The sequence below is a fragment of the Alligator sinensis genome, unplaced genomic scaffold (genome assembly GCF_000455745.1).
Source record: "Alligator sinensis unplaced genomic scaffold, ASM45574v1 scaffold71_1, whole genome shotgun sequence".
Classification (NCBI taxonomy): domain Eukaryota; kingdom Metazoa; phylum Chordata; order Crocodylia; family Alligatoridae; genus Alligator; species Alligator sinensis.
In genome coordinates this window covers 2,537,637-2,559,196 of record NW_005841834.1, presented here as the reverse complement: position 1 = coordinate 2,559,196, position 21,560 = coordinate 2,537,637, and positions in this window count along the sequence as shown.

The window sequence follows — 21,560 nt, the reverse complement described above, 5'->3', positions numbered from 1 at the left end:
AACTGGGAAGGCCTATATCTATGATCTCTTGGTACCACTCCCACTATATCATCTTGATACTTCTCAATTTGCTCTAAGATAAAAGTACATTTTGTTATTTTAAGCTGTTTCTATATATTGTTTAAGGCTTTAGGCTCCTATAGAAATATTCTTATGGCATATACAAATCATAGATTTCCCTGATTTATATTAAGGTCAGCATTTCTGGGCCAATTTTTTCACTGGGTATTTTTTTTCTGTCATTATGAAATATCTGTTTTCGCAAATGAATGGGCTCATGCAGGATATCTCATTTTTGAGACAGATCTTGTGAGCAACCAGTGTTTCCAGGACTTAAATGTTGTATGTGAGGAAGTTTCAAATATCTTCCTGAGAGATCAAATGTTTATAGCTTTGTCAAAGTAAAAGAAGCCACCAAAAAAAGACTAAAGTCAATTAATAATTCAGTAATATTCCTTCACCTACCTCACAATAACTACTGTGTTTTCCCACATCTTTGAAGGAAAACAGATAATGGAAGAATGATATATCACTTCATTCAGATAACTGGAAGCAGTCCTAGTCTTAAAGTCTGTCTTTTATTACAGTGTTTTGATAGCTGATCCTATTGTATAATCAGTAACTATACTTGGTACTGTAGCAGATTTTTCAACTTGTTTAATCTCACTGTCTTGATTTCATGGTGAGATTGTGATGAGTGACTCCCATTTCCCCTTGCATTCCACATTAAGATAATTACATCATAAACCACAATCAATGAGGACCCTTAAAGACTGCCACTTTATTTTCAGATATTATTGTTTTTAAACACAAATCTTGACAACCAGTTTTTGCTTACATGCACAAAGTAGCATTGGAAAAGAGATTTTTTTTTGTAGGAATTAAACCTAATATGTCTTACCTTAGTTATTAGGCATCTTATAACAGGAATATTAATATTTTCTAATCCAACAGTAGGTTAACATGCAGGAAGGTCTACATTTAATTTAATAAAATGAGTAAATAATTGATCATTAGTCCATATTTCATATTTTGCTCTGTTTATTTTATTGGTTGTTCTATTTTCTCATGGCATTGTTGAGGCTTGCCTGACAGAAAATATGCTGCATGTATGAGCCAAACCACAGTAAAATGATGCTGGCAACTCCGAGAGTCCCAACCGTTTCTTTTCATATTTTATAATAAGATATGACATGTCAATTTAAACAAAATACACAATATTTGCTGACTGCAGTAAAAAGTTGATATTAAAATAATGTGTTCCTGTTAAGAAAAGATAATTGAGCATATAGAACTGTAGGTACTATCTGCCACAGCAAATTCAATAAGAAAAAACTAATGTCTAGGTTAACAAAGGGTACTCAGAGAGATGACGTCTGGTATCTAGGAAGTTACGCTTTCTAATTTTGCTTGTTTAGAATGAATCTACTCAATACACATGCTTATTCTTTAAATTGTGAATTAGCAATAGAAAAAACTAAATTGTTTTTGTTGTGCTTCCCAAAAGTAAAACTATGGTAAGAGTTCTTTTCGACAATATTACTTTTTAACAAAAGTCTTGTTCTCTTGAACTGGCTCTTTCTGAATGTAACTCTGGCAAGCTACCACCTCTTCAAGTTTTTTTTTCCCTACATAAAGAATAAATCAAGTCACCACCATTTATTAAAAACTATGGTACAAAAATTTCACTGTGATCAAACATCAGATCTAATTTTAGAGCAATACTCTATATCAATTGAATTGACAATACCTCATAGTTTGCAAGCCAAAAATGAGGCAAATCTTTCCCAATATCCTATTTATGTAAGGATAACCATTTTTTATTGTTTTAGACAAGCAGAGTCATTACATCTGGCAATTTCAGAAGTACTGATGGTGTGATCACAAACCCATACCCAGCTGGGGCAAAAATAACTTGATTACCTACTCCTCTTTCTGTGCTATTGATCTAAATGGTTTTTTTTTGTCTTCACTTCTCCTTACTATGAAATCTAAAAATCTAACTTGCTGCATTGTTTTAACCACATCACATACTTGTCCTAGTGAAATCCATAATACGTGTCAACTACAAACTAGAGGAGACTGAAGTGCTAAATTAAGCTCTATTGCTGTGACTAATAATTAATTACAGAAAAAAATGAACATGTCATTCAACTTGTGATTACAAGTTGTCTTGGAAGTAAATAAAAGCTAGCTAACCACTGATCTAAACCTTTGTAGGATTTTTTGAAATCTATCTAATTTTCATGTTATGCCAGCAAATATTGTTATTTTCCTAAAGACACTTGTAACTACACTGACAAATATATTAAGGAAAAAATGGAGAAAAGATCCATTCACTAAATTTCCTTAAGTATGTGTTCTTTCCCTCTCTCTCACTTTCTCTCTCTGTCTTTAGCTTTGCAAGCACTGGGAAATCTTAGGATGAGAGTAGTCATAAGTTTGGATTGATCGATAGCCCAATTTTTGGATACATAACCACACAAATTTCTAAAACTTGTAATAGTTCCTTCATCTCATGTTATAGATACCGTCCTACAATAGTGCTTTTGTTTTCTTTGTGTTTTGGTGTGTAATGCAAAGTTGAAAGTGATTTACTGTGTCCTTTTCTATATAGTTTTGCTGCAGTGAAACTGTAATTTACTGTGAGCTTTTTTTTATGTAGCTCTGCAATAGGCAGGCTGCTTTTACTGCATAGCCTACATGTAGTTTTGTTATATTAACAGGGGGGTTACATGTTTTATATTATTTTATTCATCTTCTAGTCAAAGCACAGCAAACATCATTTATTGATGGAAAAGAGTCTTATTTCAAGGGTTGGTGGGTATACACAGTGAATGAAGAGATGCAGGAATAGCCTATATTTCTGTAGACTGGGATTCCAAAAAACAAAAATAAAGCTTTGTATAAAGCCAGTTCATTAAAGCTTTCATTTGTGAATTTTTAAACCTGTAACTATGTAGAGTACAGCCAGTTTACATTATTGTAAGGCGTTACTAAGAATCAAGAGTATAGATTTTTTTTTTTTTTTTAAGAGTTTGGGCAAAATTTTGAGGTAACCCCTGGGCCTGTAGGCTGGGCCTTCAGGGTTAATATAGGCAGCTAAAAAGCCCAAGCCTGAATTGATTCAATCTTCGTAGGTTAGTCTGAGGTGTATCAATTGTACTGATAAGCAAGTGAACAGAAATTAATTTTAAATTCTGTAAATGCAGCCACATGTCTGCAGTAGCCCAGACCAGAATCTGAGGGTTGCTAGAGCATGCCTCCTTGCTCAGCTGGAGCAAACAGCATGAGTGAAGGCTAACCTGCCCACCCTGTAAGGGGGGATTGCACAGAAGGTGCAAAGCATCCTGGGATGTTGGGGGACTATGAGTTAACTTGAATTTAGAGGGGATCTGGGACAGAATTTCAGTGCGCCAATTTAACCTAAATCAGTTAGTCTGGTACTACATCCATCCAGGTCTATCCTAAACCAGTTTCAGCCATTTTGAAAGCAGCATATGTGCACTGAACTTCTGTTGCGTTACAGATTTGAACTGGTTTCCAATCACTTATACCAGTTTATGTGTAATTTTTATCTCTAGCCCAGGAGTGTTACCTTAATAGGATCTATGCTCTGTAGTTGGGTATGTTGCTGTGAGAGGGGAGTGTCTAATGGAGGGCTGTTTGTTGGCCCCCGAACAAATATTGCCTAGGAAAATTGCCTGTATCCATACCACTGATGAAAATGGAGAGAATGTACCTAGTTGGGGTGTGGCTGAACAGTATAACTAACTTATTCATTACCACCCTTTTCTTTGTACCACTGGCCCCATGCAACAGAAACATGATCTCCAGGAATGATGTCTTGAGGGGTCTGAATGTTTTCAGGTGCTATGGGATTTTGTATGTAGACTAAAATCATAAATCAGATGTTCTGTATAGTATTTTCACATTCTCTACCTTTCCTTAAAATTTGGAGAAAAGTATTTTAAGGTGGGTGATTATGGTGATTATGGTAACATATTATGTTACATTTATTTTCAATTATGGTTTTCTGATTTCCTGTTTATAGCTTTAAATAAAACTTGCTTTCCAATCCAAGAGCTATGGCTAGAGTTATGGGAGTTTGTGACTAGTGTTCCAGAATAAGGCAAGCATGGGCAGATTAGGTCACAAAGGTGAATTCAGAAAAGTAAACAAAAACTCAAGAGTGCTTCTGGGTACTGAAAAAATAAACTTGCTATGATTATTTGGGGTCAAGAAGCAACTTCCTCTTCCCTAGATCAGATTAGTAGGCATTGCTTTTTGAGGGGAGGGGGGTTGGGGTTTGTTTTTGGTTTGGTTTGGGGTTTTGGTTTCTCTGTACTTTTTCAGTATGATCCACATGCTAAGATCATCTGGATATAATTTTATCTACTCATTCTCCTTCCATTGCAAGGTCCAAAGGTATTCACAGTGCCTTTGCTCTCTTCCTTTAGAATGATGTAGTATTTGCAGCTTTGGGTCCTTTATTAAATGTTTTGAGTTTGCTATTGTATGGAGGGAAGGGAAGTAAGCATGGTTGGTGTCTGTGTTGAATGAAAAAGTTTGGAGCATATGTTCTTCTGGATCCTTCTGGATAAATATCTATTATAGTTGACTTCATGGGCATAGTGCTAAAGTGGTTAAGATATCTTACTATAGCTATGTAGGTATTACTTTATGTCCTGCTTTGAACTCATGCCAAAAGTCCCCTCACTTGATCCAGCTGTAAAGTAGTAACTGATTATTTGGGCTGGGAAGACAAAGGCAATGAGACTTGATGGTAGCAACATCTCTCCTTTGTGCCAGGGACTATACAAACTGACTTGCCTTCACCAACCTACCTCAAGAGGCTGTTAAACTTGGGAAAACTTTTGACTTGATAGTTGTCTGCAATTGCAGGGGATTAGACATGATGACTCTAGTGGTGCTTTCCAGTCTTATATTTCCATACCTCCTCTATCATCAAAACTAGGAAAGGCTAGAGCTCTCAAGGACTGCCTTCCACAATTTCCCAATAATTGCTACATTGATTTGTAATACTTGCCTGAGTTTCCTCTGGGATCGTGATAATGTTGGCTTCTCAGTGATGGGTCCAGAAGTACAAGGGGGGAGGGGGGGATGAAGTGGAGAGGGGGCAGGGAGTTGAGGGAAAGAAACCCCTTCAGAAAGTTTATCCCAAACAAGGAGGCCAAATCATATGACTTTCCAAGCACTCTTCAACTAGCATTTCCCAACAGCTATGTGGTAATGACACTCAACACAGGAGGAATCGACCTCAAGAACATTATGGTAAAGAAACATCTTCAAACAAAAAAAGGAAAGAGCTATATCTTCTAGAAGTACTTTTGATGTATCTTTAATCATTGCTATGTGTGCAAATGCTGTAATGATTAGTGTCACAGATATGCCTATAAATAAATAACATACAGTTGAAGAACATTTCTGATCCATATCCTAAAGTAGCTGTCATATAAAATGCATGCGGGAAACATTTAATTAGCTCTGACTAGTGAACAGAAATGTAGATACTGTATGTTAAATTGTAGAACTTGCTGTGAGGAACACAAAATCTTTCTTTAACTAAACAAAAGTGAAAGTAGCTCTAATAAAATAAGTTCCTACTCCTACTAAAGTCAGTGGTGATCTTTGTAACACTTCCTGTAGGTGATACCGTTACAGCTATAGCTATACAGCTAGGACCAGTTCTAGCTGGTCTTAGTTACAAGTGTCCATTATAAACACAAATTTCTTATTTCAATAACATTCAAGTAATTGAGAAATGGATGATGAAGAAAGAGAGAAGAGGACTAGCACACATTTGATAGAAGTGAATGAGAAAAATTAAGGAATAGAGATGGAAATAACTAGTGGCAACTAGAAATATCGTCATGTGATCCATAATAGTATAATAAAACATTAAGTTTAATATTGTTAAATACAGTAATATCATCTAAAATAATGAGGAGGGGGAAAGAGTCATGATCAGTAGCTAAGATTCAAAGTGATTTTCAACTCCTGTAAGTGGAACAGAGTCGGTTTTTGTTATACCAGAGATGAAAATCTACCCTAGTTGGAAACAATCAAAGAGATTATTATTAACAAGGTGTTTGGAAAGTTAAGAACAGAATATCTTTTCAAGAACTTTACTAAGAAATAGAAGGTTAGAAATAGCATGATAGTTAGCAGTAGAATTTGAACTGAATAAAGACTTCTTAGGAAGGGGTGCTGGGAAAGTAGCCACTTTAAAAGCTTCAGGAAATGTGCCACTGAAAAAGAGATCATTAATAATAGCTGTTATGTGGAAGAAGAATCAGAAGAAAGAAATCATCAAACATGAAGTAAAGTGAAAGTGCTAGTGTTCTCATATAAAGTCATGTTAATTGAATCATGGCTAGAAAAAGAAGAGAAACTAGACTGGGTAATAGGGAAGGATAATTAAAATTTACTGAAAATAAGAACAAATGTGATCAGATGTACCTTATAACAATTTTTGTTATAACCCTAAAGTCATATAATTACAAAATAGCAGATTCAAGTACATTCAAATGCAATTTAACTGTATGGATCAAAAAAGAGTGCAAGATTTGAATAATGCTAAGATGAGAGATGTATAAAGCAGGTGTCAACATAAAAAGGATTTAAAATTTCAGAATGGCTAAATCCTAGGGTACATGTACATTCCTGGTACCCAATTTATGATCACACAGCTTGCTTTAAGCTGCCTGATCGTAGTTTGGGTCCAGCTTGTGCAAAGTCCCAGCCGGTGCTGGGAGCCATGTCAGGAACCCAATCCAAGTAAGGTGGGGGTAGGGGTTGGGGCGGGCAGGACTGGGAGCCTAATAGGTCTGCAGTGGGGTTGGCATAATTGGGGGGCGGGGGGGCTGGTATGCCTGTGGTGGGCTTAGTGGGTCCATGGGGGTGGGTTCTGTTGGGGGAGGGGAGATCAGGGGTTAAAAATAGCTCATTCAGGGAAGGAAGGTAGGAAGAGTATAGGGCTGGAGTGAGCAGCCCAGGGCTGCATTCTGAATGTGTACACACTTTCATTACATCAGGCTAACCCATTCCTGATCTAATTTAGTTCACATCAGTTGATGAGTTAGATCAGACCACCCATTTTTTTGTCCTAGCCTCCTCAATTATTTGTGTATTTTGGCACTTAGATTGACCAAACCTACTTACGTCAATTTAAATGCAACATCTACATGTACCCCTAAAGTACAGTGTTTGTTAAAAATTAGAAGTCCTTATGGTAGAATGATCAAAAATGTAAAGTCTATTGGGACAGGACATTCAACATAAAATAAACACAAACATCTGTACACAACTGAAGAGAAAGGAGAATCCATGAACAAGGAAAGAAAATCACCACATTTATAGAATAATCATATAATGAAATGGCAGGAGCTGTTTGTTTAAAATTTTAGTTTTTATTCCATTATATATCTTACTTGGATTCTACCAAATTGTTTGGGTAGATCTCGGATGGATATAGAATTTTTCTGCAAAATCTGAAGTAAATCAAACGAAGGTTCTTTGATAAAAAGAATGATTCATAGTTTTTTCTCTTTCATTACCACACTTGCCTTGTTTTCTCCCTTGTCCCAACAGATAGGTATCTGCAAACTTTACTTTACTTTAGTGATGTGTTGCCTTGTGTTACTAGCAATGTATGTTGATAGACAGTACCCATTTATTCTTATAAATACTTAAACCAAATGCAGTCAAACTTAACTGGCAAACTATCAGCAAAAATTAAATCCTGGTTAAATAAAGAGAAGGGGGCAAAAAAAAAAAAAGGCAGAAAAAAACCGTTCTTTAAGGGAAGATTGACTGAGTAAGGGTAAAAAAAAAGTCAAAGTTTAAAGCAAATTAAGAAAAATATTTATGCAAATATTGAAATATCTAATAAAGTAATATTAGTTAAATAATAGTTCATTGTAAAAAGATGGTAAGAAATTTTCATTTGAAGCAAAGGGTTAGTGTACCAGGAAAATAAATGGCAGAAATGTTTAACTCATTTGCTAGAAAATGCAGATTAAGTATGGGAATGGAGGTATAAAAGATGGAAGAATTCAAGTTAAGTAAAGGGCTTAGCAGAAAATGTAATGTCAGATGTAGGGGGAAAAATAATTGCCACAGCTAGAACTGACATCTGTAGTAAGTAAGAGGTGCTTCTTATATTGAAAATGCATATAAAGAAACTTGCCAAATTGAAATCTAACTACATTTACCAATACCATTAACAAAAACAATGCTATATATGTAAAGCAATTTACATATAGGGGTTGGATGAATGCATGAATTTTGTACAAACCTAAAAGGGTCATTAGAAGCAGTGGCCATAGGAGCAAGTTGAATATGGATTAGATAAATAGGGTAACTGTTTGTTTTTCTTTTGTTTTGTTTTGTTTTTTAAGGAAAATTTAGAAAAGAGTGCTTATGAAGACTAAGTAAAATAGTGCAAGCAACCAAAGAAAGAAAGAGACACAGAGACAGAGAAAACAACGTAGTGGATGGATTGTAACTACAAAGTAATAGGAATGATTAATGGAAGTTGAAATTAAAAGAAGTGATGTAAGGGCAAGGAGTACTGCAAGGGCATTATAGCAATGAGCTATATGAACCCTGACATTTATACAATGGGTTTTAAACAGAGTGAACTGATCCTAGGTATAACAGCTTGAGTAGGAGAGAGGCTGGAGAGGAAAAGGGTATACTGCCTCCTGATGAAAAAAAAATGGCTGTCTTAAAAAATTAAGCCTTTTCAATAGCTAGGCCTCAGAGTTCCTCAGTTAACTCATTTTATCAAATGGATTTGTGTCTTTCAGTCAGCATTATCATTTTGGTACACTCTCCTCCCCAAAATGTCATTAAATAGTATCTAAAAACTTAGATTAAATGCAGTGGAGTTTAAATGAATACCTGAATTACAATGCGTTAGATTTTTCCCTCTACTTACTATAAACATCTCTAGAGGAATTTAGGAGTATGTGTGTTCTGGTTACCCAAGGCAATTTGAAGCTCCCAAAATCCAGCAAGAGAATCCAGTTCAAAATATCAGTCCCAGTAGCTATGGATTTTAACCTGAGATAGTATCTCAAAATCACTTTTTGTAGTAACTGAGAGTGCTCTACTAAACACCAGTAACACAAATCAATCTGGCACTCCCAGCAGTCAACAGAGAATTCTTAAATACCTTTCACTGTAAGAGTATTTGGCTTGCAGTAGTTGATCTAGAATCAGGATATTCCATAAAGAGCCTACTATAAAAAAATATTTTTGTCTTTAAAAAAACAAAATGAGGGATTCCTCTACAGAACCGTTCTGGCCAAAAATATGTACACCTCTCATGTATTTCACATGGGAGATCAATGATAATACATTGCTTGAAATGCCAATCACATTATGTGTCTGAGAAGAACCTGAAAATGGTTATTAAATATTTATGTAGAAACTAGAGCTCTGTGCAGAGTTCTGCACAGAAATGAAACTTGCAGGCTTTTTAGCTTGTGCATTTTGACCTTTTTGTCAACTTCAGAAAGTCTACCAAACCCATCCTTTTGCCTTTCAATTTCCTTACTCCTTTTTCAAAAGTAAAAGAAGTTTTAGCTAATGCTGCTGCTTGCACTGGGTGAAAGTGAACTATGGCTGCTTACAGATGTTTAAATTAACAAAACAAAACAGTGTTCTACAGAAGAGGTATCACATTGGTTGGACCCAGCTTGCCCAACATCTGTATAGATGTTTTTAGTGAGGCTTTGTTGGTGCTTTTGTCTAATAGCTGGTTGAATCAGCTTTAGCTAAAAGTGCCAAAAAGGCCCCGCTGAAGCACCTGATCTATATAGATGCTGTGGAGCCAGGTGAAACTGCTGCCGCTTCCAGTAAAGTGCTTTTTTGGATTTGAGGTTTTTGTCTTTTTATTAACTTTGGTAAGCTTTGTGTATCATTAACTAGATAATGATCAGTTTTTTCCCACAAATGCATGAAAGAAAAGGTAAATTCTGAGTTCTTAATTGCTTGTTTATTCAGGCTGAATCTTGGGAATGGGTGAAAAAGTTAAAATAAAATAAGTGTAATACACTTAGAAGAACCTTCAGTGGCCTCTGGAAAATACCCTCAAAGAACTAATGGGTGGCTCTGCATGTGTGTGCAAAGGAATATAGCTCTATTCTGCTCCTCCTTTATGGTCCTTGACAGGGCAGAGGGGAGAACATTTGAAATGCTTACTGATACTAGAGACAAATAGCAGAAGGGAGAGAAAGTGCTGAAACTTGGTTCTTGGCCTCCAGCTGCTGTCTGCAAAGTTGCTGACTATTTAGAGCTTGTCTGTGCAAAGGCATACAGAAAATTAAATTCGAATTGACTAAAGATGTAAATTCAAAGTAGCTTAGTTGAACCATATTGAATATACTGCGTGTGGACATTTCCATTCAGAACTGAAGTCCTCTTAATTCAATTAGCTTAACTCACCTCCAAAGCAAATTCAGATAAATTAAGAGCACTTTGTTCTGAATTATACTGTCTACACAAGGATGTATGCAGTTTAACTGATCTACTTTTAAAAGCAAATTCACATTTATTTATTTTTTAATGTTCCCGTGTGGACAAACTGTTAACTCCCTTATGACATGGTGGCAGCTCCTATACATGTCTGTCACTGGTAGGAGTTTGGGTGGTACTGCATTAAAGACATCTTTCATATTGTTGATGGTACCCGCAAGTTAACTAAATGATTGCCACTGCCAGTGGTAGACTAAATAAACAACACTCTTCAGGCTGCCCATACAATTAAGCCAGGAAAACATTCCTTAAAATTTTAGATCAAAGGAAGGGTTATAAATGACTGGAATTTTAGTGTTGGAATACTTTGGGCTTTGTAAGAGATACATTTGGACTTGCCTCTAAAATTCTTTTAATTTAATTGTACAGATTGGGGAATAGTGTTATGGCCAGGGAAAAGAGTGATGTTTTATTGTTGGGCCTTTTAGCAAGTTGAAGGGCTTACTTTGTGCTGTTTTACAATTGATTGTTTTTTATTGATGTAAGGCAGTCAAGTGCTCCACAGTCAGCACCAACCTTAGGGCCTTTTTACACAGGTGGGGGTTTGTGGAGTAAAAGAGTGGAGAATTGTGCCCTCTATTTCTAGCTAAGTTTAAATACCATCAGTCAATAGTTTGTTTGTTTTACTTTATTAACTAAGCATTAATAGTGTATGACAGTGGCCTTGTACTTTTTCTTTTTGCGAGAGGCAAGGATTTTTCTGGGAGATATCTTTTGTTGGATCAACTGCAGGGTTGGGATAAAGTTAGACAAGCTTCAAATGCAAAACATTCTTCATCATGCAGACCTCATGAGAGCGGTTGACCTCTCTCTGCTGTGTAATTTATCTGTCCAAGGAGGCAGGTTTATCAATTGTGTCTAAGTACAGAATTGGGGGGCTACAGAAATTTGGCTTTCGACACAATCTTCCTGTGCAATCTTTCAGTGGTTATTTTGACCAAAAGTGTTCACTAGTTTGGGGTGTTTCATTTTGGTGTTCATCTTAAGACACCTAGTGTTTTAAAATCAGACACTCTAAATTAAAGTGTACACTTGAAAATGTATACCTCAATGACTCAGCATTTCAGTTTTTCCATATGCAAAATGAGGCTAATTTCTACTTCATGCAAATAGTGTTGAGCAGAATTCAGTCGAGTATGTAAACTGCTTTTATAACCATAAATGGAAGATTCAAATATTGAATATACAGATAGTGTAAAATACTCAGGTAGGCTATTTAGCAGGCTCAAAGACCTGTGTTCTTTGGGGGACAGACATTACACACAAACCAGTTTAAGTGATCAGAAACTGGTTTAAACCTGTAACAGAACAGATGTTTAGTGCATATAAACCAGTTTGACAGAAACCTGGTTGAAACAGACTTAACTGACTTGGGTCAAACCGGTTTATGCAATGTTTGTCCCAGTCCCTTTGCTGGCTTAGCTAAACCAGACACCCCCAGCATCCCAGCATGCTCTCTGGGCTGGGTGGGGCTCTCTGCTCCACAGCAGGGCCAGCCCCTCCCCTCTGCTCCCTGGCCAGAGCTCCAGTAGAGACTTACAGGTACAGCAGGGTCTGCTGGCTTCCCCATGTCCCCCTCACCATTTGCTACTTGATCAGAGATCCCTTCTTCCTCTCCCCCACAGCACGGACTGTAGCCAGCATGTAGTATGCTAGCTAATGCTGTGTAAGGCAGATAGGACAGTCTCTGCTTAAGGCTTTTTGGATGTAATCAACAGCTCAGATGGTAATGTCCCTGCATTCCTTCCATTGGAAAAAAGCTGTTTAAGAACAGCTTGTAATGAGCAAGATTTTGTTTTGTGATGGGGTGTTAAATGCTGATAACAGAGCTGGTAAATGCTCTGTTATCAAGGGTGGGGACCCCTCCCTAATCACAATGTCCTACAAGGGCCAGGCCACGCCCCTCTCAGCTCAGCCCTATGGAAGGGAAGGGAGGACTGCTCTAAGATCCCCTGGCTTCTACCCTGACCTACTGCAGGCATGTGCCTGCATTTCTGGGATGTCTGTACAGTTACAAAACTGATTTAGCCTAGCCAAGTTAGACTAGCCTGCAAAGACTGAATCAGTTCAGGCTCAGGCTTTTTGAATGTCTGTCCATAGCCTACCTTCTTACCATACAAGATTACAGTCTCAATTCATTTCAGGTTTTACACACACGGACACATGCACACACACACGCACACATACACACACACTACATTACAAAACTTGTTTATGTTATATTCAAACCTTATTCAGTAATTCTTATATTGCAAAATGCAAATATACTGTGAGAAAGTGTAAGCAAGAGGTTGCCATTCTAATGCATTTCCACAGAAGCATTATGGCTGTCTCCAGTACAAAAACCAAAACAAAACAAAACAATCAGATGTTAATTTGCCCCTGGTTTACTTATACTGCAACTTTCCCACCATCCTCCCACCAAAAAAATAAAACACCCTAGCCTAGCATTGGCCATGTATATAATATTTTTTCAAAAATGTCCCTTGGCAACCTCTGGCTTAAATAGGAAAAAATAATATATATTTTAAGGGAGTGAGGTACTGACCTCCTCTTTCGCTGAAAAATAAGGTGGTCATCACAATAGGTCAGGCTTTCCACAAGTCTTAAAGGATAATATTCAACCTCTCTCCCAAAGCATTTCTAAACAAAAATAAAACACACTCTTTTTCCACTGGTATGGACAGAAGAAACAGTAAAATATTTATAATTCCCAGGGTGCTAATACAGAAACAGCATTAAAATATGAAAAGTGGCAAATATAACTGCTGGTCAGCAGATAAAGGAAAGAACAGTGCTGTTATGTTACAAATCAACTTTCATCAAAAACAAAAATTAAAAAAAGCCCTTATGCTGGCTAAACTAGCATTCCCCATGGGTAAAGATTAAGGGATGGTGAAGGGAAGATGATCACGTCTTCTACCCAAGAAAAGCTCACCCATTTCCCAGCTCCCATTTCTACACCTAACCTCCACATCCTATTTTGACATATTAAACAAAATAACAAAATAAAATCCAGAAGGAAGATCTATGCCTTCAGTAGGCTTTAGTAAGATTCTGGAAAGGTTGGAGTGCTTTCATCAGAGAAAATGTATTTGATTTCAGCAACAAAATGAAGTTTCTGTACATATTCATTTTTCTCCTTCCTCTTTAAGAAGGGAAGAGTAGGGCAGGGCAGAAAACAAAAGGCTTGTCTAGATCTTCTTTACAGAGCTGCTATTGTAAGAAGACATCTGCCCCCTCCTCCCTGCCCCCGTGAACTTAAATGCCACTAAACAGAACAAAAAAGGTGCAGCTGAGAACATATGATTGTATACAAAAAGAAAGAAGTTTAGTCTTTACAACATTGAATGACAATGATTTGGGAAAGCAGGCAAAATTGGATACATTCTAGTCCTTGTATTAGCTGATGGAATATAGTCTGGGTTTTTTGTTTGTTTTATATATCATATACATTAACTTAAATTTCTCAGATGATATTAAGTCCTATCCGTTCTATCCGATTTTAGAAGCAAACTCATCAGGAATAGCTTTTATATATTCCCTTTATAGTAACAGAGAAATCTTTTTGTTCAATTTTCTATCATCAATAGGTGGAATTTACCATATTTTCTCACATATCATCACCCCAGATAAGAAACACACCTTGTTTTGGGAAGATGGAATGATTTTTTTCCCCAGTCATGGCTGAATGTTGACTGCAGAAGATCTGGACTAGCATCTGTGACAGGATTAATAATGTAGCTATTGCCCTAAAGGATTACGTCTTCCCTCGCCCTCCTTGAGCCTAACAGAAGTCTGGCAGCCATCTTACAGCAGTCTGCCTATACTGCTATTCTAGCAAAGAAAAATCACCTCCCACCCACCTAAATTGTTCCCCAACCCTGTTTAAGATGCCCATACCAATTTTGGAGAGCTGACTTGGGGGGGGGGGGGGAAGCATGTGTAGTATGCAAGTAAATACTGTAAATGCTTCTGCTAATGCTTTTTGATGTGTCACTAGCCATTGACCATGGGGCTTTGTTGACTTTGCTAAAGATCCTAGCAAGGATTACTGAGTGTCACTTGAGTAGCTCTATCCTTTCATCTTGAAGAGGACCCAGAGGACATTAGTGGGTGATTGCTCTTTTTCCCCAAGGGTACTCTTACGCAAGATGCTGCATGGTTCTATTCTGTTATTTCTATTCAATGCATTTTTTGAAGATCTTGGGAGCAGTACTGCAATGTATTGCTGGTGGTTCTGTGCAGTATGCTTCACTTTCATCGGATCTATATCATCTCAGATTTCCTGAATTTAATATCAGACTAGGCATATTGCTCAATCTATACAAAACAAAAGTAATGCTTCCCATTTCTTAGAAGGATGGGAGGACAGGGATGGTGTAATATTTCCTCTTCAGTAAAGATTTTTCCCCTACCTTTGTTGGTTGGATAAACAATTTAGCAGTATTTTTAGGCTCTCAGCTGCTTTTAGCTGGTCATTTACTGGCAGCAGCTGGTCCTGTCTATATATATTAAGAGGAATAGAATCTTTCCTTTGGAGTTGTGACCTTGTCACAGTTATCCCTGCCTTTGTGTGCTCTAAGTGAAACTATGATTAAAGTGAAATTCTCACTCCACTGAAGTCAATGAGCATTTTGTCATTGACTTCAGTGGGACCACAGTTTTAGCCAGAAATTTCTGATAGTTTGAATATGTGATGAACTTATTTAATGAACAATTAAGTGTCTAGGACACTTGTGCCCTGTATTCTGTATGAGTTCCATGTCATTTCTAGGTGTAATTGACAATGTTATTTTTGGCCTATAAAGTCCTAAATATTTTAAAGCCTAGTAATTTGGTAGGAAAGGGATGGAGCGGGGGAGGTGGCTGAATAGTGACACCGCTTCAACAGGAAGTGGAGGAAGGTATTCCCATGCAGTCTGTAGCCTTATGGACTATAGTATATAGGTGTTCAGTACACTCTGTTTTGAGGTGTGGAAACTGTAGTCTATCTACTAGAAGAAACTCTGGGCTCTAGATCCTGAATGGGTGGACATGTCAAAGCTTCGCAACGGGATACAGGATTTCTGAAACATTCTTGTGCTTCATGTTTCCTATGGGCTAGGTTTAGTAATACATATATATGTGTGTGTGTGTGTGTGTGTGTGTGTGTGTGTGTGTGTGTGTGTGCAAATTATCCAACTGAGGTGACTAACTCTTCCCATTATCTGTAGATGTGGCTTAGATGCCTAACACCCTTTCTGTTAATCAACCAGCTGGGACCAGGCTGGCCAACTTCTGGGCCCCATAATACCTAAATTTGGGTCATCTAAAGTGCCTCTCAGGGTTCGCCCCAGAACCTTGAAATATAAGCAATGGGGTACTTTGGAGAGCACAATTTTACTGAAACACTGCTCATTGTTTATGTTGGGCTGGGGTCTGTCAGCCTTCAGGGGGTTCTTACCAAGACTGACCTATTTATGTCGGTCTTTGGTGACACAGTATGGGAGAAGAATTAAAGTTTCATTTTGGAATTATACTAATTGAAAAAGTAACCATTATAATGTCCAATTGTTAGTTGTTAATAGTTTATATTGTACATGGATGTAAAGATTCCAATTGATCTATTTGTACATTCAATAAGTAAGTAATGTGTTCTTGCAATCAGCTTCCCACTGGTTGCTAGAAACATTCATGATTCCAATTTACAGAGTTTCACTGTTTTTAAGAAAATCAGTAGAGACCTTTCTTCCAGTAATGAAATGGGTTAATTTCATAGCTGACTTGAAATCTTATGACAAGCTATGGTATTCTGTTATGCCATTATTAGTAGTAAAAATAAATCCCTTGCAGCTGTGTTACCTCATGATAACGCACAATATATACCCATCAAGATATCTCCTGACAGCAATGAAATTAACTCATGTCACCCCTGTGTCTAACTGAATGTGTTCCCAGTTTCTTTTTAGCATGCTCTTTCTGATACCAATATGTTGATACATGAGAAAAATACATCAATTAGAAAGTGTTGCATATACTATTTTGAGAGAGAATTTTCACTGTCTGAATTGTAAATTTGGTAATGGGTGGTTCAGTAAAGCCAAGGATGTTATAGGTAAGCAAACAAAAAATTAAAAGCATCATACTTGATGCAACTCTGTCAAACAGCTCTACTCTCTTTGAACATAAAAAGGGTCTATACAACTGCCCTACACACTCCTCATCATTACTCACAATAACTTTGTGTTGGAATTGCAATCAGTTCCAAATCCTCTGGCTCAGTCATTCCTTAGTCAGAGCCTAAAGCCATTGCAAAGTCTGCTGCTGCAAAGAGTTATTTTGAAATTACAGGATGATGAAAAAACTACCTGTTACTTACACCTACCTCCCATCTCCTAACCTAATGCTTATAGAATAAAAGTAACTACATATGTGGTTCTTAACCTTTAGAAGCATGATGCTGTTCTTCATGATTAGTTGGAAGCAAAGGTGATTGTTGGCTTGACAAAACTGTAGAAAAAATACAGAACTAATGGGCAAATCCAACCAAGAAAAAACAAACTTCAAGCCATATTTGAAAATGATGTTTTATTAATATTTTAAATGGTAATTGAGTCACTCAGTGATAAAACATATTATTTACCTACTCACCTACTTTCATTTTCCAGTATGGAAAGGATGAATGTTTGAACACTTTTAATCAAACCCTTCTCCAACATGTTATCCAAACACTTTGTAGTCCCAACACAGTATGTGTTAGTCCAAATGCTGCTTTCAGCACTGCTTCCCTTGTGACTAGACCACTTTTGATTTTCATTTTTTTTATTTAAAAAAAAAACAAGCTATATTGGAGTTATGGAATACCCTCAATTTAGTTCCTTTAATAAAAAAAGTTAAAAGCAGCCCAGTCGCAAGGGGAAGTATTACTGAAAGCTAGAGTTCGGCCATCAGCATTACAGAAATAAAAGGCAGCTTTAAAAATAGAGGCTAGTGGCTTTACTGCTGCTCTCAGTGCTGCTTCCCCTGTGGTTGGGCTGCTTTTACCTTTAATTTTTTATTTAAAAGGCAAATAGAATCCACCTAAATCAGAGGCATTTCAGGGATCCAATTTCAGGAAACAACACTGAATAATATTATACAAATAAACAAACTAATGTGCAGCATGTGCAATTCTCAATGGGTGAGCTAGAAAAATATGAATTTACCATATAAATAAAGCATAGATTCATTGCAAAACCAGTAGATATTTCATAGAACTAATAGATTTATAAATTACACAATTTTACAGCCTTGTATTTCACATAATATGATGTTATAAATGTATATGTAATTACTGAAGATGTCACAAAAGATGGGGTTATGTCACAAATTGTAATGAAATAATCTCTTACTAAAAATTGGCTATCAACATTAGGGCATGCAAGTTTTTCAGAATGACATGCGGGGTTTTAATAATCTCTCTCCTGAGAGGCTAATATCCAGGCTGTGCTTTGAAAGTGTAAGGATAAATGTTTAAACTCCTGAAGCGGTTAGGGTAAAGGTATGTCAGCTTCAGCATGTGGTGCTGTAACAGTTTGGGCTGCTTAGTGTTGGGATTACTTTCTGGATCTGGGCTTCAGAACTTTCAGGCAATGTTACCCTGCTAGACATTGAACCACTTAACTAGTGCATTGATTTAAAGCTGTGTTTGAGACCTACCTGGAATCCAGCAGAAAAAGGTTAGATGTCTAGACTTATAAAAACAAACATAAGAAACACTAACATGGATCCTTCCTATCTTTATTTTCTCTCCAAGTTCAGGCTTCCTCTCCAAAACCACCAACTACAGCTCCTATATGTGTTCTAAATTCCTATAGGAAAGAATAAGAATGCTGTGATATGACACACGTGGATATGGGATGCTCTGCAGCTTAAATTAATTGTGCAAATTCAAATTGTCCCATACAAATACTGCTATCATTTATCCTGTGTGTTGCCCCCTCCTCCAGCTCCCTCATGTATTATTTGTTTCCTTCCCCCCGACTTCTTTCTGTGTGTTGTCTAGATTGTTCAACCTTTCCAGGACAGGAATCTATCTTAGTCTATGTTTGTAAAGGACCTAATCCATTTTGGGAGCCATGTAATAGGGAAGAATGAGAGGCGTATGAAATTACAAGTCCCATCACAAAGATTATTAATATGTCTATCAAACTGGGGGCTGTACTTTATGCCTAGAGAATACTAAATGGGGTTCCCAAATTTAAAAAAAAGGAGAAAAACATGATCCAGGCAACTATAGACCTACCGGTCTGACCCCTGCAGCATAAAAGGCTATAAAACACATTCTGAATAAAAAAATAAAACACACAAGTTTAAAATGGAAAACAAGATAAAACAACTTGGGTTTACCAAAGGTAGATCATACCAGATTAATTTGATATATGTCTTTCATAAGATAACTGATTTTTTTGGCAATGGAAATGTAAGAAATCTAATGCTTCAGTAAAACTTTTGATATGGTTGCATATTGGAGTTTATTTCATGAACTGGAGATAAGAACAATAATTGTAAATTAAGCAAAGAACTCCTCAGTCTTGGAAGCAGTTTTATTTAATATTTTAAAATAAAATATTATGTAATAATATTTTTGGACAAAAATTAGGAGTGTATTAATGAAATTTGTTGATGACACAAAATGAGGAAGCTTCATCAATGCAGAGAATGATTGGAATGCCATACATTTAGTGTTTCTAAAACTAGTGTATACAGTGAACTTTTAGCAATTGGGTGGGAGGAAAGAAAAAGCAAAGCGGATATATAAATGGAGGAAAAGGAAGAAAAAGAAAGTGAATAACAAATGTACAATAACTCTTAAATTGTTAGAAGCGTTACAATATGGTTATAATATGAAATGTTGTTTTAAAATCCATAATGGAATTGTAGGGGTATGTAGAAGTATAACAGTCATAAAAAGGAGCATGTGCTCCCCAAAAGTTTGAGAACCACTGTTTCTGGGGGAAGAAGGCGGGTAATGATCTTGCTTGGGACTATTGAAAACGTTACACTTAGATTGACCTAACCAGGTTTCACCTGAGGAGGCGATGAAAGTTAGATTGGGAATGGGTTAGTTCAATCTACTAAATGTCTGCACACATTCAGAGTGCAGTCACTTGCCCCAGCACCTCAGGCGGTACTCTTCCTACCCGCCCCCACCTCTGACCAGATTGTTTCTAGCCCCTCAATCCCACCAACTCCTGCACACCTGCACCCCCTTGCAGACCTGCCAGACTCCCCCAATCCCACCACCCCTTCCCCCACCTCAATTTACTCAGATTGTATTCCTGGGCCAGGTACAGATATTGCACATAAGCTGGTATAAGTGCCAGAAAACCAATCTATACCCATAACAAAACAAAAGTTTGTGTGTGGGGTGGTTTAAAAAAGGTGTAACCCTGTCTAAGATAGACCTGGATCAATGTGCACTCAGACTTAATTGATTTAGGTTAGGCCAGTCCATCAAACTTCTATACCAGGTCCCCTATTGATTCATGTTAGGTCACTGTCCACCAGCATCCCAGGTACCTTTGCATATCTCCACTATTCCCCCCCACCCCACTGCAGAGAGCCATGATGGCACTCACCCTACACCCAGCTGCTCCAGCCAGCATCCAGTGGGCCCCACCCCTGAGCTGTCACAGAGCCAAGCTAGCAAAGCCTCTCTCCCCAGCCCCACTTCCTGCATGCAGTGAGCTGTCAGCTGTAGCCCCAGCTCTGCCTCTTGCTTGTGGCAAGCTGTCAGCCAAAGCCAGGCAAGGGTTGGGGGAAATGGAAGCTTACCCAGCCCTGGCTTGAGTCACATCCTCTGCCCCTAGGCCTACCTCCTGCTTGCACCAAGCTATTAGCTGCAGCCAGGCTGGGAGATGGGGAATGGAGGCTTCTGTCGTACGGACCTGGCAGCCAATTAGGAGTGACCCAGCTGCTTGGTTGTGCTCAGGACTGTCTGGCAGCCCAAGGAGATCATGAGAACTGCTGGGAGGTATGCAGGAGTGCTCCCAACCTGCTGGCCTCAGTCAGTGAAGGCAGCTTGTGTGCCCCTCCACCAAAAGGCAAATGTGTTCTGTTCAGTCCCAAAGTAACCTATGCCAGTTACAGAAACCCATGTAGGTTTGATCAATTCTACCTTAGGTTTTTTGAATGTCTGTACATAGCCCTGGTACAGCTCCTAGCACTGCTGAATGTATACACAAGCCACACCTGGTCTTCAATCATGTATAAGCTGTGTGATTATATACTGGGGGCATGTCTCCACGTGCATTTACGCTGGCTTAAATTTACTGCACAGTAAGTCACTGTGCAATAAGCAGGAATAGGCCAGCATGTACACATGCAAGTGTTAAAGCACATTAATGCTATGTCCCAAGTCAGTCCACACACACAGTGTTACTGTGCAGTAAGGCATCTACACATGTGTTACTGAGCAGTAACTAATCAGGTGCAAATTCGATACCTGCATATTGCAGGTATCAAATTTATGCTCAAGTCGGCATAAGTCACCATATTTACTGTGGAGTACAGGAATGCACGCATAAACACGTGCCTATACTGTTCGGTAATTTAGGTTACTGTGCAGTAAATGTGCATGTATAGATATGCCCCCTGGATATTGCAAATGCTTGCACATGCCCTGAAGGAGCCCCCTGAAGCCAGCCCAGGCTTAGCTTCTAGAGAAAGGGAGGGTGCCCAGGCTTCTTCCCTTTTTAAGACCCCAGCCTTCTGGTCTTTCACGTTCCCTAGTTCTCCGTAGTGCTGGATCCAGGAGCAAGCATCCTGTTCTGCTCTTTAGAGAGGGTCTTCCCCTTTTATTGGGGTAACCTCACCAAGACGTGAGCAGTGGGGTACCCCAGGGCTCAGTCCTCGGGCCTGCACTGTTTAAAATCTTCATCAACGACTTGGACGAGGGGTGGAAAGTACACTGTCCAAGTGTGCTGATGACACTAAGATCTGGGGCAAGGTAGACGCACTTGAAGGGAAAG